Source organism: Branchiostoma belcheri, unplaced genomic scaffold (assembly GCF_001625305.1).
Source record: "Branchiostoma belcheri isolate BF01 breed outbred unplaced genomic scaffold, Haploidv18h27 scaffold356, whole genome shotgun sequence".
Taxonomy (NCBI): Eukaryota; Metazoa; Chordata; class Leptocardii; order Amphioxiformes; family Branchiostomatidae; genus Branchiostoma; species Branchiostoma belcheri.
Window position 1 is genome coordinate 66,326 of NW_017803972.1, and position 24,959 is coordinate 91,284.

Genomic DNA, 24,959 nt, shown 5'->3' on the forward strand with positions numbered 1-24,959 from the left:
TATTGACAGTAATACTTATGTAATTTGTAACTGAATTAGTAGTTGTAATTTCAACATAAAATATACACTAGTCTACCGCAAAAAGTGATGTTTATGCACACGCTATGTATATGCCGTGCTTAGCATTTTAAAAATATGTACTAGATGTTTGTAACTGTAAAAGCTGATTAATTCAGCCTCTCTGCTGCAAAAAAGATTCCAACTTACTGTACTATGTATGTAGTATGTGTTTCTTGCAAATAAACCAGTCATATATATTCCTCACGTGTGTTTGAAACTGAGCTGTTGTTTCGGTTCTCGTTGATGACTTCTTGGGTCTCGTTGTTAACTTCCAGAGCTTGGAACCTGTTGTGCACATTTACATTGACCAGTTCATACATTCAATAGTTTCTCGGCGCGATCAGGTGACTCTTGGTTTGTTTGAGTTGCTATTGATTTGGTCTGGCCGCGTAGACTGGTAGATTGTGCATTTTTAAGGCTCTGGACAGCTCATCATACTTTTGTTGAAGCGACTTGACTTGGGTTTCGAGCTCGCACTAAACTTTGTCCAACCGCGCAATATCTTACACGAGTTGCCTCTTCTCTGAAAAGGAAAGTGGGGCACACACCGTCACATGGTTTCGTTCACCTGACTTTAATCTGTCCCCGAGTACAGAGAGTCTTTGCGGGATTGACAACTCGGAAGTCTTCCTATCTGCGATAGATTCGACAAGGCACGATTCTAGGTTATTCACACTGTCCTGCACAGTGTAGCATTCAACTCTCACTGACGTCCGCCATGGCTTGGGTTCGGCTTGGGTTTCGCGTTAACCGTAAATGGCCGAAAAATCCAGCGTTGAGGGTAAAAGAGACGCAGTATTTGTCGAATAAGGAGATACACCGAGAGAGACTTAAGTTGTAAAATATTGGATGAAAAAAACTCGTTAGGGACACTAGCAGGAGCGTGGTATCAGCGTGACCGGGTGGGCACAAAAGTAACGTCACGCAACAATGTCAATTTTAAGAATTTCTGTGCGTTTACTCACAATATGCCCCATTTCGATTCAGACAAAAAATGCATTATGAAATGCTTTCGCATGAGAGGCAATTACACAAAAAATTTATCAAGTTACTTGTCAGAAAAAAAAGTCCACCAAGAAAACAGATGGGAAATGCTACGTAGCTCAATAAGTTTGTAGGGTCGTGTGGCGTAGCGGTAGCGTCTTCGGCTCGGAACCAAGGGATCCCGGGTTCGAATCCCACTTTGTGATCTTGGGAAAGGCACTTTACACGACTTTTCTCACTTAACTCAGGTATAAATGAATAACTAGCTAACTTTGGTTAGGGACATCCATCGGATAGTACGTTAAATGGAGGTCCCGTGCTTGGGGGAGAGCCACACCCAACAAACGTTAAAGAATCCACCGCACTTATTGAAAAGAGTAGGGGACCTTCCCGCTATTAGTTGTACTTTCATATACAAAGCTGAAAGCGGTTTACCGGTTATGCAAAAAAGCAAACAACCCTAGACATTCTCTACATCGTTTGTTTTTATATTACAAACCGGTGCCGGTGCGTGTCGTAAGACCACAACTATGTTAAAGGCACAAGGTAGATTTATGCACCAACGTCGATGAAAACTGTGCAAAATAATGGAATGATCTCAAGACAAACAGCCTCAAGCGATGTCAACATTTATTTGTCAACAGAAGCTCAATGCATGACCCTATTTCGGCTTGTCTGCGACCCACTGGGTCAGTAATCAGTAGCTGTAAGCATTGACAGAACCTTCAACCTTATCAACATGCCAAAGTTCTGTGACACACTGCTAGTTATATAAACATACCTATCTCTAAAACAGAAACTGAATTCTTGACATATCAAACCGTAAACTTAAATATTATGATTTTATCCCTCTTTTTATATATATCTTGATATGTTTGTCTACAAACCTACAAGTAAGTATATCCCCTACCTGTGGTAAACAGCAGCCCGCAGATGATCGTAGCCGTGAAAAGTCGTGCCGCCATCACGCCGCGTCCGGGCGGGCGGACGGTCTGCTGGTGTCCGCTGATCGTGCTGAGGAGACCGTCCCGTCTGATGTTACAGAAATGTTACTGTACACAGTTGGTCTTCTTGCAAGTTAAGTCACTTAAACAGAAATTTTAAGAGTCAACTTGTTCCGAAAACGAAGGCCGAAAAAAGCACAGGAAACTGCCCCGACTAGGTCGCAGTGATATCATTGCACAATGTTTTTCCAACTATGTAGAGCAATGGCATAGCAACATTATAGGTGTCTTAATTAGGTTTATTAAACACGAATTAATGTTATTAAGGTAAAATATTAATGGGAAATTATGTGAAGACATGGCGACAACGCCTTGATGACTCATGCCTACGTGGTTTGAATGGGTAAATACGTGTGGACATAAACAGTCTATGTGAGAGTTCCCGTTCATTGAAGCCATTTCAATATGCGCATTACAGGCTCTATGGCAAAGAAAATGACATGCACATGTGGAAAGTGATTTTTGTTTATTGTACAATAAAGGGTAGTATTATGATTTACAAAGTGTAAAAACATGTTTTGTATATCTACTTATAAAGCATTACCAGAATTTGTTGAAAATTACAGTTAAAATTAAATTCATTAATAACTGAACTTAGTACTTGTTGTGATGTGCATTTCAACAGTAAATATCTTGTAGTGTAGTTTATTTTGCGAATGGTATGATAAGCTGTAAAATTGTGAAACATTTTGTTCCGTATGATTATTCATATTGTATAGGGTTTCTTTATACAGGGTAACCCCCTGTCACACCCTAATAACTTCAAGGTGTCCTCTTGAACTTTAAGTCTGTAAAACTAGAAAAGCTTTGCTATGTGGTAATATGAAAGGTTTATCCATGTCTTTATCAGAATTATCAGTGCAGCCATCGCAAGTTCAGTAATTTTAAGCCATGAATTACCTGATTTCGGAAGCTCTCGGAGGGGGGTCCCAGATCTCAATTATAAAAAATATCTGGAGGGTTTTAAATATATGGCTGTTCATAGTTCCCCATACCTATCTCACATACAAAGTTTGAGCCAATTTGGCCGACCCCCATCATCTGACCTCTGCCTGGTTTTCTCGTGCAATGACTCTTAAGTACACATGACCGTCCTGTCAGCAGTGCAATACTTTCTGTTATTTTGTACTAGGTCTTAGTTTGTAGTTATCTTCAACAAAATGCAAGACATAGTACCCGTTGAACTTGTAGAATTTTGATATACCCATACCAGCTGGTAATCTTATTGCTTATAATATAGTTCTACTTCCCGTAATAGAATTGACTCTTCGGCAGTAAAAGGCCATTGGTGCCAGAGGCGTCTACTAATTTGTGGTAAATCCAATGAAGTTGTGGTGTGATTTTATTAGCGTGTGTTATAGAATTATTGAAGGATTGCACATTTGCAGCTGTCAAGAGCAGGCTTTCTGTGACCGAAATTTTATTATGCCGGTGAATGATTGACTACCAAAGTATTTTATTACGTCAGTTATTAAATTGTTGTAAATATTATATTTCAAACAATATTGATGACGAAACAGATTTTATTTTAGATTGGCCCTTCTACGATCATGGAAGAACCATCTGCGTCTTAGTGTGAGAAATAAAGTCCTATAATGCCACGGCCCGTGTGTGTATGGATATCTAATGGGCAAAGAAGTAGTCATATTTCAGGGGATTTTCTTCCTTCTCGATGTGTAAGTAGTTCTCTAGTTTTACTGTCCACTGAGCTATATGACTTAATTCTACTGGTCTTTTTTTTTTTTTGGTTCTCTTTATTTTCGTTTTCTTTATTTTATTTGCACATAAAAAATAATCAAACCGGACAGGAAGGAAAATGAGTGCGCTAAGGGAACGCAGATACAATTGTGTCTATTCAAGGCCTTCACCACAACTAAACGTAAATATAGAAGCACTAACTAACCTAAAACTATAAGATTATAATACATAATATTTGAGTTATCGTACAAATGATAACAATTAAGTAAATACATGACAAAATAAGTCATCCATGATAACGTCAGATGACTAATTGCTTATTAACAAATGTACTACAAAAAAAAACTCAGGTCAAAAGGTTGGTGTAGTAAAAAGGTACTTTCTGCCAAGTGTAGTGCCATATTGGCTAAACCAACACTATGAAACGATACGTTTATTCACGGTCTATTGTAGTTCTCTCCTGGGGCCATTTTGATCGAACCCGAACCTGGGACCTCTTGGTTCGAGCACTCTGCCGCACCCCACGTTGTGATTTAGGGATGAAAAGCTTAATGAAAACGTTACTGATGAGTAAAAGCCCTTCTCGATTTCTTTTTAGATATTTATCCCATGATTCATGCATTTGGTCATTTATTTTTCATTCATTCTTTAGATTGGAATGTTTTACAACAATCTCGATATATTCAAATCATAAAAATAATGATACAGATGCTATTCTAACTATTACTTGTTGTATATTAGTTATGGCCATATGCTTAGTGACTCTATAAGATAGAAATACGGGATCAGATACGATTCGTATAAAAAAGAAATTGCATAATGATATAGTAAAGGATGATTAGAAAGCTATATCAAAATCAAAAGATCTATACTTCTCCGTTGGTTTATATCGTACGCTTTTAGTTTCTGTAGAACAGTATAACACAATTACACTATAAAATTGATTTTCTGCTCTCAAAGCCCCAAGATATGAATACAAGACATGTGTTCCTAAATACATAATTTTATGTAATGCTAATTAGAAATACCACGAATTTGCTACACATGGTCGTTGAAAACTGCAGTGTATATTATATAAAACTGCAATTTAGATGTAATAATAACTTTATTTGCGAAATCATGCCCAATTGCTTGTACAGTGTCAAGGACGATACAGTATAGCAATAGAAAACAGACAACTGCTGTCTGAACAACTTATAAATTGTTTTTATACTATTACGTTTGCCACTATTTAAAAACGGTTAGATACATTATTACTATTATTCCATCTCTGTCCATGTATCTTTGGAATAATGGGAATTATTCTCATCTGGAAGATCGATGGCAATAATCAGATGTATGTCCTCCAGGAGTGCTCGATATGCACTCAGTATGTCGATCTGAGATGATAGACACTGAGGACACATCACTATGTCTACCGATCCACCTCCAAGGTGTCAACACTATTAATATTTTTAGTGCTAAGAATATCTTTGAACATCTTTGTGCCGAAATTAATATGACTCTTGCAACAATGATATATGATGAAAACTTATACTAGTCAAAGAAGTACTCTGTCATCTTTCCAACACATTAGAGCTACAGCATCTCAATGACAGTTGATTTTTTTAAATGATAATTACTGCTAAGAGTGTCCACATCACTCACACCTTTACAAATCTGTAATGTCTTTAAAGTAGTTCAAAACTTTATTTACTGCATTGGTACATTCATGTAGATCCTTGTAATTAATAGATCACCAATTCCTTTTGTTGATACTCATTTTTTTCTTTTACCCAATTTGTAATTATGTGTGTATTTTGTCATCGCGTTTTACTCTTTTCATGTTTAGTAGAATGCGTCAAATAAGCAATATATGCTTCTTGCCTTAATAAATTTATGTGAAGAAAAAATTTGAAAAATAATATGCCCGGTTTTCTCGTGCAATGACTCTTAAGTACACAGGACCGCCCTGTCAGCAGTGCAATACTTTGTTATTGACAGGACGGTCCCGTCAGCAGTGCAATTCTTTTTTTTAATGTACTAGTTCTTAGTTTGTAGTTATCTTCAACATAATGCAATACATAGTACCCGTTGAACTTGTAGAATTTTGATATACCCATACCAGCTGGTAATCTTATTACTGATGATATGGTTCTACTTCCCGTAATAGAATTGACTCTTTAGCAGAAAAAGGCCGTTGGTGCCAGAGGCGTCTACTAATTTGTGGTAAATCCAATGAAGTTGTTATGTTATTTTATTAGCGTGTGTTATAGGATTATTGGAGGATTGCACATTTGCAGCTGTCAAGAGAAGACTTCAATTTCTGTGACCGAAATTCCATCATGCCGGTGAATGATTGACTACCAAAGTATTTTATTACGTCAGTTATTAAATTGTTGTAAATATTATATTTCAAACAATATTGATGACGAAACAGATTTTATTTTAGATTGGCCCTTCTACGATCATGGAAGAACCATCTGCGTCTTAGTGCGAGAAATAAAGTCCTATAATGCCACGGCCCGTGTGTGTATGAATATCTAACGGGCAAAGAAACAGTCATATTTCAGGGGATTTTCTTCCTACTCGATGTTTAAGTAGTTCTCTGTCTTCACTGTCCATTGAGCTATATGACTGAATTCTACTGATCTGCAGTTTCGTATTCGTATTCTTTTTTTGTTCTCTTTATTTTCGTTTTCTTTATTTTATTCGCACATAACAAAAAATTCAAACCGGACAGAAAGGAAAAACACAAGAGTGTGCTGAGGGAACGTAGATACAATTGTGTCTATTCAAGGCTTTCACCACAACTAAACGTAAAGATAGAATCACTAACTAACCTAAAACTATAAGATTATAATACATAATATTTGAGTTATCATACAAAATGATAACAAATGATAACAATTAAGTAAATACATGACAAAATAAGTCATCCATGATAACGTCAAATGACTAATTGCTTATTAACAAATGTACTACACCAAAAAAAAAAACTCAGGTAAAAAGGTTGGTGTAGTAAAAAGGTACTTTCTGCCAAGTGTAGTGCCATATTGGCTAAACCAACACTATGAAATGATACGTTTATTCACGGTCTATTGTAGTTCTCTCTGGGGTCATTTTGATCGAACCCGAACCTGGGACCTCTTGGTTCGAGCACTCTGCCGCACCCCACGTTGTGATTTATGGATGAAAAGCTTAATGAAAACGTTACTGATGAGTAAAAGCCCTTCTCTATTTTTTTAATATTAATCCCATGGTTCATTCATTTGGTCATTTATTTTTCTCCAAAGACTAAGATTAGTTGTTTTCCATTGTATAACAATTCCTTTATTTTGTTTTTCATTCTTTAGATTGGAATTGTTTACAATAATCTCGATATCTTCATGTCATAAAAATAACTCTAAGATAGAAATATGGGATCTGATACAATTTGTATAAAAATATTTGCCTAATGATATAGTAAAGGATGATTAGAAAACAATATCAAAATTTAAAAGATCTATACCTCTCCGTTGGTTTATATCAAACGCAATCTACTAGTTGCTGTAGAACAGTATAACACAATTACACTATAAAATGGATTTTCTGCTATCAAAGCCTCAAGATATGAATACAAGCCATGTGTTCCTAAATACATAATTTGATGTAATGCTAATTAACCAGAAATACCACGAATTTGTTACATTTGGTTCTTGAAAAAGTGCAGTATATAAATATAGAACTGCAGTTTAGATACAATTATAACTTTATTTGCGAAATCATGCCCAATTGCTTGTACAGTGTCAAGGACGGTACAGCACAGCAATATAGAAAACAGACAACTGCTGTCTGAACAACTTATACTGCCATTACTACTACGTTTGCCACTATTAAAACGGTTAGATTCGGTGAGTTTGACTCCACATTATCATCCCATGCCACTTTATCTTTTGTAAGGTTATAAATAAGCCTATTATAAATTCGTGAACAGATTGGTCGAAGTATTTCAATTTGGATACAAGCAATCAACTTTTTGGCTTTCCTCCGGAATATTGCCGTGCCAGGTTGTGGAGTAAAAGCACGTTCCTTCCCATTGACCTCCACCTTGAGATTATTTGCTAACCATTCAGGTCAACGTCCCCGGGTTCACGTCCTTTCGGTCAACCAGGTTGCGACGCTGTGCAACCCTCCCAATATAACGTTCCAATCTCAAATATCTTTGATACACTGAGTTTGTATAGTGGAATAGATCGACATATGGGCCAAACCAAATACGGAATGGGGAGGTAAGTTTTCCCTTCTGGCGTCGCTTACCACTCGTCTTACAATAATAACAGTTTTCCGGTGCAATACTAGAGACTATCGAACCTTGCTGTGAGTAATTACAGGTTACAAACAGTCTCATTCCGGCGCGGACGGCTGTCATTACAGCTTGACAATAACACCCGGCTTCTATCAATGAGGTACAATGGCTGTAAGGTCGACTTCAGAAACAACTGTGCCCTTGAGGAGTAACGACGGTAGGGATGTGTAGATAGAGTTAGCTTACAATCAGGAGGCCAATCTAACACATATGGGGACCCATCCTCGGTAACGTAACGCACATTACGCGGCTGAGTTGGCATGGTCTCACAAACAAACAAACACGGGCAGTGGGAATCATTCATTCCATCCAGATCACACAAAAGCTCGCTCGTCTGATCACACTCTAAATATTTCTTCTCACCCCCCCCCCCACTCCCTCCCTAAAATATCATTATCTGTTCTGTTGCAAAAGTGTCGTATCCGTTGGTACAGTTTCATTTGGCTGTACTGATACGCCTTAATCATACTTCCTTACCTCTGAGAGCTTTGATCGCAACTGGTGGCGCATATGACTTTTATTCCTGCACTGCTGCGCTTTTTCTCTTGTATCTTGTGGTGCAATTTTTCTCATAGCTGCACCGATACATCTTCGAGACAAATATTCACCCCTCTATTTCTACACGGTTATGCCTTTTCTCGTGTCATTTAGGCCTTTTACTTTACGTCAGTAACTATCTGCATTACTTATGATTTCAAAACTATTCAAGCCACCGGTCTCATCCGGGCCACATTCTGCCACGCCTTGTCCCATGGAAACATTTGATCATATTTGCGGTTTATATGCGGGCGGAAACACAACCTTCTCCTTACACACATACTTACCTCGTTAGCCACCTCCTACTCTAATTTTATTTCCTCCCGAGTCCCCAGCTATGCCGGCCACGCGGTCCCAGCGCCGCTCAGGAGGGGGTGCCGTGGACGACCCGCCACCCTCTGTCACCACCGTCCCCAAGAAGCCGCCGAAAAAGACAAAGACGCCGACGGACCGCTGCCGGCCAGATTAAGGATATCCAGGCTCAGCTGAGCGCCCTCACGTTGGTGATCGAGACACTGCAGCAAAGCCTGGCCTCCATCGCCGCACGACCCCCTGCGCCGCCAGCCCCGCCTCACCCGACGCTTCCGCCCACGTCTCACCCGACGCTTCCGCCCGCGCCTCACCCGACGCTTCCGCCCGCACATCTGGAAAACCTGCAACCGCCGCCCACCGACTCATTGGTCTCGAACATCCTAGGTACGGGCGGTACTGTCACTTCAGCCTCTAAGACCACCTCCCCTGCGCTTGTCCTCTCCCCAACCGTGACCTAGACCTCCCCTACAACATCCCCTCCCTCCACCTCCCCTTACCACATCCCGTTAGACACGGGTATTCCTGCCACATTAAAAGAAAAAAAATCTGGCAGAACAAGTACATCGAGTTCAAATTGGTGCTGCCTAACATGCGCTCCACACCACAATACACAGTGTCTTTATCCGACAACCTCACCCCCACCTTTACAAACTGGGCTCGTACAGAATATTCAAATCTACTTATAATGAAGAACATTATCTTAAAATCCCAAACGGAAGTCAAAGAACCACCAATCACCAAACTACGAATCAGCTGCCATAAACTCAGCATCGAAACAGGAAGGCACAACCGCACACCTCTGGAGAAAAGGATCTGAACAATTTTGTAGCTCAAAGAAGACGAAGCCCACTTTGTTATTGATTGTAGTTTATATAGTAATGAAAGCAATAATCTTTTTAAATATATTACAAGTACGTTTCCATACTTCCAATTCTTGCCTACTATTGAAAAAATGTATCTTTCTTATGCGCTTTGATTATTCTGTATCATACAAACCCATTTCAAATTATGTTTTTAACATCACAAAGAAACGAGAAGAAGCCGAACTTCTGCATTAGAGTAGATTTAGAGCTGTTTGTACAACAAACATGTATATTACCTATTTCATCTGTTCGCCTGTACTTAGCCCGGTAGGCCATCAATGTACAATAAAGGTTATTATTATTATTATCAAACTTTTAAACAGATAACGTCACCATGTCTTTAATTAATTAACGTATTCCAAAGGTACCGCCAACAACCTTTTTTAGTATTTGCACTTTGTGGTTTATCAGTGATGAGATGACAACACGACATTGACCGAACCGATTTTGTTGTTATAGGTTTTCCGAAAAGTGAAAGAAATGCTTCCCCAGGACCCACGGGTGAAGCACTTCGTTATGGATTTTGAAGTCAGCTCAACAGAACAGAAAGAACCACGACCCAGGGGGGGGGGGGGCAAGTCGTGGAAAATATGGTAAGTCGTTGATATACCAGCAATAATAATTCATATACTTGTAAAAAGTTAAATAATTCTCATAGTACATTTGTAATTATCTGTTTGTGCATTTGTCCTCAACGGTTTGTGCAAGAAGATGAAGACTACTTGGTTTATGCTGTTCTAGCTCAACGATAATTCAAGAATAAAACGACGAGCTGTTATCGGTTACAAGTAATCACATTATTACAGAATCAATGCGTGGGTATTTGGTTTAAAATTCGTTGTAACATTGGGCCAACACGAGTAACAGTTTTATACTTTTACGAGGCTTCGTCCATTTGATACAAATCATTAGGAACAATTATTATACAGTTTACAGATCCAAAGGTAAATCAGAGTTTAAATCCGTCTCGTTTGCGACAATAATTCTGTAGAAACACTACGCGTACTCATGTCGTGCCCTAGCCGCCATACTATTCTTTATGAAAACAATAAGTTTCTTGGAGTGCTTCTTTACCGAGCTTCCTGGTACATTGTGTTGTTTTATTTGATGCCATAGAGAACTACATTAATTCCCTGAAGGATCACATTCCCAACAATTTCAGAGTGGGGGCCATGGCTGAGGAGAGGCAATGCAGCAACCTACCCAAAGCCAGGGTACATCACCAACCTCTTTATCAGGACACATTTCCGGCAGAAGACAGAAATAACCACCAACAAAACAAGATTTCACAAGCAGCAAATATTGAAGGACAGAATCAATATGCTAAAGAAGTACCGTAGGGATGCTCGAACAAACTGTGAGAGTTGCAGAATTTCTGCTCCCAGGCTATGGGGTGCACTGGTACATCGAGAATGACCAGTTGATCCGCCAGGAAGACAAACCTAATTCTTACATAGACCAAGCTGCAACATTTTCGACAACAATCCAGCATCAACGCAGGTACCTACAAGGAAAGTGGAAGCAGTGCCTGCAACCTCAAGCCCCAGTGCCACTCACCACACTCTTGGTCTATGAGGGGCAAAAGCTTGTCATGAAAGCAAAGATTCCGAGATGCCATGTACAGCTTTCGTATCACGACATGCCATCATACCCAAGCACATGTGATACTGTCAATGAAGTGGAAGATGAAAGCAATTATTGCGGATAAAGCCTCGGTAGAGAATGTTGACCCTAGTAAAATGTTAAGCATGGAGTTGACTATTGTTAAGGCTGGCGAATGGACAGACCGTCGAAAAGGCGGAAACAGCTTCCATAAAGGAACTAATTTCAAAAGCAACGGGCAAAACAGGGGTGGAGGAGTTCTATCGCCTTAAAATCCACGTACCAGACAGGTTTGCACCAAAAATGTACATCATTCATTTGCGTGAAATCAAGGTTAAACGTAACAATTTGCATGGTGAAAGTACAATTTATCTGAAACATTCCGAAACATGACCTGAACAGAGGCTTTATTTCAACATTTACAATTTTACATACTTCGGAAGGTGTGGGTAAATAAATTTTAAAGAATGAACATGTCAATTTGTACTTCTTGTTATTATTATCATTTATTACTGTTATTGATTAGTTACTATTTTCTTTACTATCATTGTCCTGATCATTTTTTTGTATCCTAATTTTATTATTTTGTTTACTTGAATAATGCGGGGCCTTACTAAAAGCATAGCCAACACTGAATGGGTCACCCTGTTTGAATATGACGGAAAATAAAATAAAAATGAAGTGTTTTGCCGGACGCCATTTTAGCCCTTGAAAAGCTATCTGAATGCATATTGCTTTTAATTCCAGGTTGGATCACCCTAATACAGCAGTTGGTCTGTTTGCGAACTACCCCCTATACTGTTTGTCACCTACTGAGAAATCAGATGGTACAATAGAATATCAACGCTCTTGTCTCTCGCCAGATCGACACTACTGGTACCCCTGCCCCGTGGGCGCTGGTACATGCGACAAATCAACAGCCGACAACCGCCTGGTTAGCATCAAAGTGCCCTTTTTTAACGGTGTCGCTCAATGCAAGGCCATTGGTCACTTCTAGGCATAGAGCTAGCCTGTAACTGTAACAGCCACTCTTCTCCCTGAGTCAGAAACATCCTCACAAGTAGTGAGGACTAACTGAACCAATAGGAGAAGCAGGGGTTACGAGGCTGGTCGGGAAAATTCCCTACCCCTTTTTAGACCATAATGGTTTGTTCCACTTCCGCTCACCTTGGCCTTGCGTGGACGCCCAAGCGGATCTTCGTCAAGTTCTCATTCCTCAACAACAATAATTGGATGATGGTGAGCATCTGATAGTGATACTATTATGATTAGATACAGCTAACACTAATACCAAATTCACGAACGAACTCAGATTTAACACATTACCATACATAGGTTTATTACCAGGATTACAATTAGCAAATTGCAGATGTAGAGTGTAACCCAATAGTTTTCTTTTAAATCTACAAGGATTCTGCCTCATTCGTGATCGTTATGAGGTAAAACAAATGAGATAAAGGACAGCAAAAGCAGAAATGAAAAGCTGAACAAGAAGCTGGAAGCCAGGGTGTTTGGGACAAAGAGCTATAATCCACTTCAGCCCCCCGTCCTGATGTACCATACGTAAAGATTTTTTTTTTAAGTCACACACTGTCTCCCAAAACTGGTGACCGGTAAAAATACAACAAGGGTAACTGAAGAAAGGTAACACTTTGGAACAACTATTTACATTACAACTATTATGACGACTATGAAAAGCCCCTATTGTCAGCTCTTTTTAGACAATGCCATGACAAAATGTTAAAGCATAAGAAATTTCACTTTTTAGCTAGCGTATAAGAGACGTTAATACAAATCGTCCTTTATTTAAAGTATCCCATTGTGCATAGAAACAAAATAAATATAACACGTGAACGTGAATGACACAGTAGACTTAAAAGAAAACTGAAAAGTTCCGATACACTTTTGACCGGTTTGCTTCCTGTAGTAATAAACTCTCTTGTCAACTTGTCAGCAAGTCATATATGTTGTGATTACATTGCCTGATGACTGTTGGGGGCGCTGTCAAGGAAAATCACACCACCAAGTTTTTGCTTTCTGAATGTTATGATGCCTGGTGGTTTCACCTTCGGTATGTCTACACTGCAGGACAGCAGTCAGTCGGAAACACTTCTTTTTCAAAGTCCAAACTCCTTTTTTACCAGTATGTTCTACAAACTGTCGCGTTTTTTAGATATTTTTCTACTCGCACTACTACGTGCTTTTAAGCGTCGACGCTGCTTGATATCATGTCCATTGAAAATAGCCTTAGCTCCTTCAAACCTTATCTTCTCCCGTCTGGAATATATTGCAAGACCCAACGACCAGGAAATCGGCTCCGGCATAATTTTGTTGTAACATGCTGACGGTAGTCCAGATGTCATTCACACAAAAATATGACAGGTGCGTAGAAAGTTCCCCAAATCTCGACATCTTCTGAATTCATTTAGAATGGAAATTTAGAATATCTATTCAGAGCATAGTTGTTTTATTATTCTTCTGTGTGTAGATATTCGTGGGAAACGTATTTAAAGCTCGATTGTTTCATTTGTCTCTTATGTTGACATACCGAGAACGATTCAAGTCCACTTTTGTAGAGCTGGCCGTGCTCTTCCCACGCAGAGACCGGTCAGTTGATGACGCAATGACTGCGAGTTGTTAGTCACTCTGTAGTTTGATTTTATCTGTACTCATGTAATGTTTAGCTCTTGTTTACACAGATCGAATTAAAAGAAATTTCAAATTAATCACGGCTGTATGATTTTTTACGACATTCAGGTTTTCGGGAGAGTTATGGACATCGTCATCCCAGCAGACCTTGATGAATGGACAGGGACGATAATAATCTTCAAGGAAACCGAAAACATAGACGTTCTGCTCAATCAACTCGAAGAGGATCTTACAGACAAAGACGGTGATCGTCTTCACCCCGCGCGGACGGCTCTAAGAAGAGGACCACCGTATGTTTACAATATGTTGGCGTCTTATTTGCATATTTGCAATATAATCGGTCAGTCAGAGCATTGTGACGCAGAAACGTCGATGTGAGAACAAACGTTGCGGTTAAAAAACGCCTCCTTGCCAATGCCCATCAGGCAATGTATCTAAACAATCGCAACAGGCTAATCACTGCGTTAGACGGCATGGGGTCATGTGGTGAGAGAATAGTACATAATGTAACACTTCTTTTCACGCCATGGTTCTTACGTGCTTATATTCAATTGTAAATATTCCTTTAGTCTTACACCTTCTTGGTCAGACAGAGTGCCCCAAAATTAAACGGCCCTTCCGACGCTTTTGCATTTTTGCCCGCTAATTTGTGACGAGTTTATGTAAAAGAATAAAGACTGGATTCTAGAATATTGTAGCCTTCTTTTGATCTTGTGTTGCAACAGGAAACGCAGTGAACTCGATACTACCCCGAATTGGAAAAGTCTATTGCCTCGTAATATTGGTGTCGTATTTAGCGCGAACAATATGGTTAGAGTCCTTGTGTTTTTCAAGTCCCGTATGGGAACTTAGAAGAGACTGGGCTTTTCCCAGCTGGGAGGCACAGGAACCCTTCGACCCTGTGGTTAAACTAAGACGGATCAAGATTGTGAACTTCCAAGGTCAGCCGTGTAACGACCCCAACCTCCCTCTTCCAAGCGTGCAGGCGGTCGGGTCAGGATCCGTTCAGGCCAGCGCAGCTGATGTGAGGTTCACGGACCCCAACACGTTCGTGACGATGACGAAGATGCATTTTGGCGAACTTGAGGATCACCCCGAAACTTAAGTCGACTGTATAAGCGGGAAGCCTCCACTTCTGAACACCGCCTGGTTTGCAGATCCCCCACAACATCAAAACTTGAAAATGCCTGGACACTGCTACCTCTGCGGCATATGTCACTGGCTGACCGCATGCAGCTACTAAAGGAAGGAGACGAGACATGGGAAAAGACCACAGATGGCTTGACCACAATGGACCACATGTCTAAGGCAGAGTTAGTCAGGGAGCTTGTTTCTCGGACCTTGTTGGGCACTGGCTGGGCGAAGACATCGAAAGAGCTGCAGGCATTGCTGAAGACACAGCCACAGCGTGTTTACCGACCACCAGCCACACTGGGCAACAAGGAGATGACAATGGGCTGTGATTATCGCGTTACCCTTGTTACTCTAACTGTTGCATGAGACAGAGCCTCCACACGTCACAGAACTCATCTCCTCTAGTCGAAATCAAGTACCTGTCTTACCTCCCCGCTGAAGAAGATGTCAACGTGAAATACTTCGCCTCCACAACCAATCGTTCCTCCATGCCGTGCGCCTGCGCCAGGTCATCCCAAAGCCAACGAAACTCACTGACACCACGTATCCTCCATGGCAGCTGCTTTAAATTTGACTTGCCATCGTCCATTGGTGAACAGAATCGGGGCTCTCAGTTCTACCCACATTGAATCGGAATGACATGGCCTAAGAAACCAGTCTGAGAGCTGCTCAAAACATTATGAGGTTTCCTTACTTTAGGAGAAAGTCATTCTTTTGTAACAAGACATGGACAGGGTTTTATTGAAGTATATAATTTTGTTAAATTGTCAAAAGCTGGTGCAATGAAAAAAAATGCCTGGAGACGTGGGTCTGATCAATAAGGGAAAAAGAGAAACTCAATCACCACCTAAACGGAATTGGCCCAGTAATAAGACTTCATGTGGACAGAAGCCCCTTTGATATTAGACATACATGTCTAGGATACGTCAACAAATAGGCATTCGGATAAAGAGGACACTGAGTGCAACAAACTACCGGTAACTTAAGGAAGACCTGATCATTATGAGCTCAATAACTGACTTAAAATTGACATTTCCTGTCACTGTGCAGGAAGGATGTACACGTGTACGGATATACGTTCTTTGATAGGTGATCCTAACACAGGTTACTGTTGGTCTGTATATTAACACACAATACTCGTAAAGCAGGACCCATGGCCATTTTCAATATGAAATAGACGGCAAGGAACTGGGTATAACATTCTCCGGATGTGGCAACAACCGCGAGTTCACTCGGGACCACGTTGCCATTCACACCTGGTCCCCAGCAGATATAGATGCTGAAAGGAACTTTCTGCTGAAGCAGAGGATAAAATTATGGCATCAACAAGTAGATAAAACTTACAGGAAATGGACCAAGTGGTATGACAGCAATCTCCAATAAAACAGATCTTACTGGTGTTGTTCAACTTAGACTCTTAGGTGGATTTGCTTTTTACACGCTTAGAACTCCCGTCAGCATGATGATGGGGGAGGTGGAGCTGGGGACGGGGAGGGTGCTTCTGCTGTCCCCTGTGTGGTCCAGAACCACCAGTGATTATCTGCGACGGAACTGCAATCGGGTTCAGGCGTGACTTCCTGGCGTCAACGGAGGCGGCATCCGATCGGCCGAGGAGAGCACTCAGGATGGGTCAAGTGTAGCCGGGTCGAAGTATGCCGACCGCGTCTTCCTCAAGTCTAAGCAGGCAAGCTAAGGGACTCACTGCTGCTGTTGCGGTACAGTGGGGAGAAACGTGGACAGAGGGCAGGGAGCAAAAACGGACTTAGCGACGGCGAGTTCAAAACTCTCGTTTCAATCCTATCCAAGGAAGAGCACAACGAGCTTGCTACCGTTTTGCGACGCGTAAAGTCTGAGGGCGACAGTCGCACATGCCCATCACCGTACAAGAGACTCCTCTGAACTGGTCAAGAACACTCCAGGTTGTCGCATGCTTCAGACTGCAGGCGGTAGGGAGGCAGAAGACTTGGTTCTGAAGCTGTTAAGAGGAGAGGCAACACTATGCTTCCCATATGCTGCATCCACCCCTGAACACATTCGACACCTGCATCAGATTCACGCCATCCTGGGGCAAATCTTTGCTAACGTTGCCACCCCATCTCCTGCTTCATACGCCGTATCCCCAGCACCATCGAAATTCGCATTCTTCCCCAGGCTACCTTAAAAGGTCGGGCTGCCAAGGTACACCAAGCCCTCCGCTAGCAGTACAGGGAGCTGTCGCAAGGAGCCGTACTCACACCCGTCACTGACCCCTGGTATCTTCACCATGTTCTGTCGACACGATGTTTGCTACGGCTGTGACTGCATGACCTTTGAGATATTCCGAACCAGATTTTTCACTCCTCCGCATGTCATTGTGTATGACAATGCATGTAAGCTATACCAGCTATACCAATACTCATTGGATAGAGAGCTGCACTTTTTAGTAAAACTCTCTTCCTTGTACACCGATTTCACTTCCGAGGCCACATTGGCTGTTCCCTGTGGTATTGTATGGACGAGTAAAGGCAATCTGTAAATATCGCTACCATCAATTCCCAGGTGAACAAACAAACAAACCAATGCTGGTCTCATCCATGTCCAACATCAGCTTTATTACATGACCCCTCCAACTTTGTTTTCCGTGCTTCACTCTTCCTGTCTGCTAGTAACTTAGATGCTATCGCTAAACTGTGCCCATAGGCGTGCAGACAGCGAATCGCCCAGCTAGAGAACACGGTGCGGTGGCTGGCGGGTACCGCAGTCAGGAGCCCAGAAACGCTACGGGAGAATCTGTTGAAGCAGGCGAAGCGCCCCGCCGCCATGTTATGGGATACAATTTTTCCATTACAGATTCCAGCTCACCACGCCTCCAATAATACAAAAACTGTGGAATGAGACATCACGTGACCCCCACCCCCCTCCCCCCGAACACAACGGATGCCGTTCGGGGAGATGCAAGTCACGTAAAGTGAACAACAGATGGAAGAAGGTAAAGACAGCTTTAACGGCAACACCACTTCTACATCAGCTGCCGGAACTAAAGGCTGAGGTAGTGGTAGGAAAAGAGCACCTTGTTGAGGCCCAGTTGGTAAGATTGAGAAACAATCCAAATGACGTGAATGTTGTAAGCACTGTTAGGAGGTGGCACACGAAGAAGGGGGTTAAGGAAAGCTTTGTAAGGCAGCAAGTGAACCAGCCAGTCTTTGTATGTATGCTCTCAATTTGTTTACATTAGCATACATGTATATTTTATACCCATATATGCTGTACGTGTATTTAGTTTTTGTTTGATATAGACCTGTGTAGTCAGCCACCAGCGGGCGTGCAACAGGGGAGAGAAGGGCCCCTGACAATCTTCGGATACGAAGCCAAGCAAAGAAGTGATCGATCTCATGCATGATCTCTTACTGGTAACTTCTAAGCATGTGTCATAAAGAATGTAGGATTGTGATGTTATTCAAGGTATAATGAATTGTATGAAGATGCCACATGACGCTCCACGCAAAATAGCCTCTGTGTTTAATGGATTTACCGCCAATCAGTGAAAGAATTGGACTTGTAATTATTTAATGTTTTGCTTAGGACAACTGCTATCATATGATGGTGTGACGTTGTACAAGCATGTCGTCTGTTGTCCGCTCAAGTTATAAGAAGTAAATGATTGTACGAAGCAGACTGTCATCTGCAGGCTTTTTTAAAAATACATTTGAGGAACTGTGTGAGCTACAGCATTGCACATCAAACATGCACCTGCATCTGCATCTGAAGGATTGTATTGTTGACTGAACCCATTTTGGTGCTTCTCCTTCGAACAGTATATTGGTTTGTTAGGAAATTGTCACCATAATAATAGAAACTAAGAGGTGCAGATAATGGGGCAGTTCTATTAATGCGAACAACTAAGTATGGCCGTGTTTTAAGGGGCAGGAATCTTTTAAGGGGCAAGAAAACATTCTTTGCGTCAGGTGTGCAAAACGAGCCCTTGTGGCCAAATCGACTTGTGTTAAACAGCGACTCTCGGGTAGAACCACTGTTACCATTCCATAAAATTGTAATGAGTCAGACCGTTCGCAATTTACTGTAAAGTATGAACATGTATGATACGATATTTCCAATGACTGATGTTGTACAGATTGATCTCTTTGCCATGTCATGCACTAGAGTTGCATGTAACGGTGTGATCCTATCTGTTGACAGCTGTAGATAGGCCTGCTTGTATCTTGTGCCAAAATGAGGAGCACTCAGTTTGTGGTGTGTGTGGAAACAAACAGCAGAAACAAAACTGTGTGATGTGTATAAATAAAGCCGCCTTCATCAAGCTAACTAAAATGCTGTTAATGTTAAGGATATTGTGTATGAAGTGTCATATGAAAGGGAAGAGGTCAGCTACGAACTTCCAATTGGGGAGGACTGGGTTAAGGTTTGGTTAAAATATTTTAAGCTAGAAAATAAGATAACGAACCCCCATTGAGTAGGACTGGGTTAAGGGTTGGTTATAATACTATAAGGTAGAGAATAAGATAACGAATCCCCAATGGGTAGTACAGGGTGAAGGGTTGGTTAAAATACTGTAAGGTAGAGAATAAAATAACGAATCTCCTTAGGGTAGGACTGGGTTGAGGGTTGGACAAAAATATTGTAAAGTAGGCAATGAAAATATTGCCATGACAACTACTGAATGTTTAGTTTATGTGTTGTGTTTTTATGAAAGAAAATTATAAATGCCATGAGGCTTCAATCATGAATCAAGGTCAGATTAACACAGATCACAGCATACACCTGAGTGACATGAGTATAAAAAATATTGGAAAAGAAATTCTACGCAAACTCCAAGTACTCCAGACATGTAAGTCAAGCCCAGGGCCTCTAGATAACCCAATTACGAGCTCTGAAATTAATGATGCAATACACAATCTTAAAAACAAAAAAGCCAGTGGAGAGGATATGGTCATCAATGAGATGCTTAAAGCAGGAAAACGAATTTTATTGACCCCTCTATTAAGATTGTTTAACAATACATTTTCTAATGGAATTTTCCCAAAAACGTGGTCCAGAAGTTATATTGTCCCCATTTTTAAAGCAGGGCGAAAAGATGACCCAAATAATTATCGCGCGATCGCCATTTCCAGCTGCCTAGGAAAATTTTCTCCTCAATACTTAACAAAAGACTCTCAACCTTCCTTGAACAAAATGAAACCATAAAACCAAACCAAACAGGATTCAGAAAAAACTACAGGACATCAGATAACATATTCATATTGAAAACTCTTAACACACACAGTCTGGAAAACGCTTATTCGCTTGTTTTGTCGACCTATCAAAAGCCTTTGACTCCATTTGGCATGAGGGACTGCTATACAAACTTCTCTCAAACGGCATTTCAGGCAAATTCTTCGACATAATCAAAAACTTATACAACCAGTCCGAAGCAACCTATTGTGTCTAGCTATGACATGAATGGCACATTGTTAGAAATTGTTGATAGCATGTCGGATCTTGGTGTCACTGTACAATTTGACTTGAAATGGAATGAACATGTCTTGAATAATGTATCCAAAGCCAACTCTATGTTAGGTTTCATAAAACGCACTGTAGGCTACACGTCAAGTGTTGATACTCGGAAAACACTTTACGTAACTATGGTTAGAAGTGTACTTTTGTATTGTTCTTCTATTTGGTGCCCTGGATCACGTAATCTGATTAGTGTTGTAGAAGGCATCCAACGTCGGGCAACCAGGTATATACTTAGTATAGTTCCTGAACATCTCGATTATAAATCCAGATTGTCTTCACTTGGTATGTTACCACTCACATTCAGGGGAGAAGCGGCCGACGTCGTACTCTTTGTTAAGTCTATGGCAAACTTGTGCGACTCAGATATGTTGAAATATGTTTCTTTTTCTTTGAGAAGCTCAAGATCTCACATGTTAACACCTCTTAGAACTAAATGCTGTCTATGACACCGATGCCGCATGTAGCTGGATATCTTTTTGCAGATGTACGACCTGTATGGCCACAAGGCCGCGATATAACTGCCCTATAGTTGTCACTATATTCAATTTGTTATATATCTGAATGTGTTATAGTGTGTTGTCAGTTAAATTTTCTATTTTTGTATCATTACTGTTTTATTATGTATTTTGTATGTGGAGAGACAACTGGCAGAGGTGCAAATATGCACTTGTTTTGTCTCTCCTCCATGCTACTTGCTGTTGCATTGGACAGTCTAATAAATAAATACTTTCTATTCAAATGTATGGTCAGACCACATCTAAAGTATGCCAATGTGGTTTGGGGGCCCCACTTCAATGGTGACCAGGCATTGGTTGAGAGGGTACAACACAGGGCTACAAGACTGGTACCTAACGAAGGAGGGTACCATAATGATACTTCTCCGGGCTACAGAAGCTGCACTTACCTTCACTTACTAGATACAGGAGAGTAAGAGGGGACATGATACAGATGTACAAGATCATGACCAAGAGAGAGAGAGTGGAACCTGAGAGTTTTTTTAAACAAGTCAGGTGGAGAAAACACGAGGGCACTCGTATAAGTTGAAGGTCCCACTGGCAAAGGCCGCAGTAAGGTCAGGCACTCCTTTGCCATTAGAGCAGTGCAGTTATGGAATTCCCTACCCAGTTCTGTGGTTGACGCCGAGAGCGTCAACAGCGCTGCGAGTCCTCCGAAACAGACAGTGCCCATTTCCAAAAAATTCCTGGGTAGACCCCTGGAAATACAAATTAACCTCCATAGAAATGACTCTTGTCCTAATGCACATGAATGAAGAACGTAAGTATACCACCACAGCATCCACATTCACACATTAGTCCAAATACATGCAAACCCCCCTCCCCCCTCGGATAAACATAAGGAAAGGAGCGTCTCGCCTCGTCTCTAGAACATAGCATCAACGAATGTGTCTCAATCAGCCGTACAGCACACAAGCCAACCTAAGATGTCGTTGGAAGGACAATATGTTGCGAAATATGTTATGAAATTGAGAAAAAACTTCCGGATGCTTCCATTACTGGGCTTAGACTGAGCATACTGGTGACCTGCACAGAGTGATGGATGAGCCGACTGCCAAAATACATTCATTCTGTGAACCTTTAAAATCATGTGCAGCGGAGTAATACAAATTTACAGAATGAGATCCAAACTGCTGACATGCAGCTGTTGTTGTGTTGCGTCACAATCAGCGGCAGACAAAAATTTCCACGCGCTCACAGAAAATAGTACCCAACGACTATGTTTAGAAATTATAGGATTCTCTCATTTATGCCTGGCGATTTCGGATTTTAAAAAAAATGTGCAATTATATTCCCACTGCTTACTCTACTTTTCTTGTCAATTGGACTCCACGGTTATTGTTTTAAATTGGGATTTGTGAAATCAGATCAAATACCGTTTTGGACTCAGCCAATAGGAAATGCCCGCGTTTTTGGCGCGCTTTGTTATAATTTAGATATGGCCACACCTGGCCATGCAGCTGGGCCCGGCTGTTGTACTGCATCACTGCCAATGGTAGAAAATTCCCGTGCGCCTACAGAAAATAGTACCCAACGGCCAACTATTGGGTACATGATTCTAAGCCACGAATATTTACCTCTTATAAATAGCTTTTAAACGTAAGCTCAATATTAGCTGACAAAATCGAAAATTGTCCTTTTATTTCAACTTCAATATTCATTAAGAAACCATAATCTCTCTTTATTTTTATTAAATGGATCGCCCAAATCACTTTCCCACAAAATGACAGGCATATACCCATATACTAGTATGCAGCAAGTCGTCACAGCTTTGTAGTACTCAAACACAGTACTCAACACACAAGCACTCCCCAATACCACTAAACAAATGATACAAATAAAACTTTTTCAATTGATACAAAGGGACTATTGTGTGATTACTCGTGTGTGTGGTTTTTTGTTTTGATACAAAGCTTGTCATCAGTTTTCCGCTTTGCTAATCCTTTTGTTGTTTTAATCAAGACAGGCTCTGTCGCTCTCAGAAGCGCCGGCTTCAGATTCTTCTCATGACAAATCGCGTCAATATGTATAATCACCGTCTTATTCTCTTGTTGTTTTTATTAAATGGCCCATAATCACCGTTTATACTGTTGTTATTTCAACCAAGACACCTTTGTAAAAGACCCCTTGCTGTCAAGACGGCGCATGTGTCCTTCGGGACTTTTAATCCAATTAAGAGAAATTCGGCGATAAAAGACAGTCGCAAGACGTGCACGACATAAGAGTGCCAGAAGCAACCACCAGCGTCATGTCGGACAACAGCCAGCAACCCAACGCCGCTGCCGAGTTAACTTCCGCCGAGAACACCGCGCCTACCCCGGTAGACACCATGCCCTACCACGATATCACTATGACAAACCTGGACATGGCTCAGCTGACTGACGATGATGATAGGAGCTTAGTTAATTTTCTCTTGGGGGAGCTTGGGGAAACCCATGTGGCCTATCTTGACTTCCTGACCGCCAGCTTAGGTGAGTTGTTGTTTGTTTTCTTTTTTACGTTTCTTCCCCACGCTTGGGGAGCTAGGTGTCAGAGACAACTGAAGGGTCTGTGCCGAGAACAGATCATCTTGGCGGGACCTTTGCGGGACTGTAGCCGCCATGCATCAGACCATGATGCCCGCGGCGGATTGACTGATTGATTTGTTTCTTTGTCACCCGTGGGTTCCATCGTTACATGTCTATTCTTTCTTTTAATTATTTTGTCCTCAGACGAGGAGACTATACAATCGTTGGACGACGTAATGGCGGGCGACTTGGCCAGCCTTGGAGCTAGCAATACGGACGCATTGGCTGATAGCTGTAAGTCGATATATGATAGTTGTCGCTTCTTAAGTCCTATCACATCAACTTGGTAGTAGTTGCTAGTGATACAATATTGTGGTTGTGTTTTATCTCAGCCGGCGCTGGCTCAAGCCGACTGTCACAACCTCCACAAGACATGGAGCATTCCGACTCTCAAGAAGTAATGCAAACTCTGGCGCCAATTACGCTAGAGGCGTGGGACAGCACCGGTTTTGGAGGTACATGTGTGCTATTTCGTTTAAGTTGATGCGCATTTGTGTCGTTTACAAAAATAAATCGCTAAGCGCCCGTTAACCGTAGGCTGTTATTTCATTTATTTATTTATTTTTGGATAGATGACGACACAACAAATTCAAGACGGCGCCAGCCAAACCGTCGAGGACGAGCCGACGTCCGACAGCCAGATGCAGAGCGACGTCGACGCCCAGACCCAGACCAGGCCAGCTGGTCCTGACTCGCCACTTGATCTCCGACTGAAACGACTCGCCGATGGTAACTGGGCCACGCCGGGCGCCCCACTGACGAAGCGGGGCAAATTTGGCAAAAAGTAAAGTAAAGATTGAATAAAGATCATTAAAATAAAATGACCTTTCGTACTAATCCCCCAAGGGACGTCACTCCACAAGCCGAAAGTCGCAACCCGCTCACTCCACAACCCGCTCACTCCACAAGCTATAGCCACGCTCCAGACGCCACAAATGATACCTCTGCTGTCGACACTATACTACTCAACTTCGAACAATGGGCGACATTCAACGGAGAACAATTGAAAAACAAAGTGAAGAGCTACCCAGATGGAGTGAGCATAAACTGGACCGAGCTGGCAAGAAAATTCAACATAGGAAAATGCAACTGAGAACCAGTAGAAAATGCTGGGCAACTGCTAAAACTGTGGCTGCAAAGTCAGAATATCAACACAGAAAGGTTTGCTCATATACAGAAAGCAACAGGTGTAAGAAGAGCCAGATTAAAAGTGA

General features: G+C 41.4%; 1 pseudogene; it reads left to right on the top strand.

Annotated features, from left to right (window-relative positions):
* Positions 1 to 8,947: 8,947 nt before the first annotated feature.
* LOC109475934 lies at positions 8,948 to 17,849 on the top strand (annotated as a pseudogene).
* The last annotated feature ends 7,110 nt before the right edge of the window (positions 17,850 to 24,959 follow it).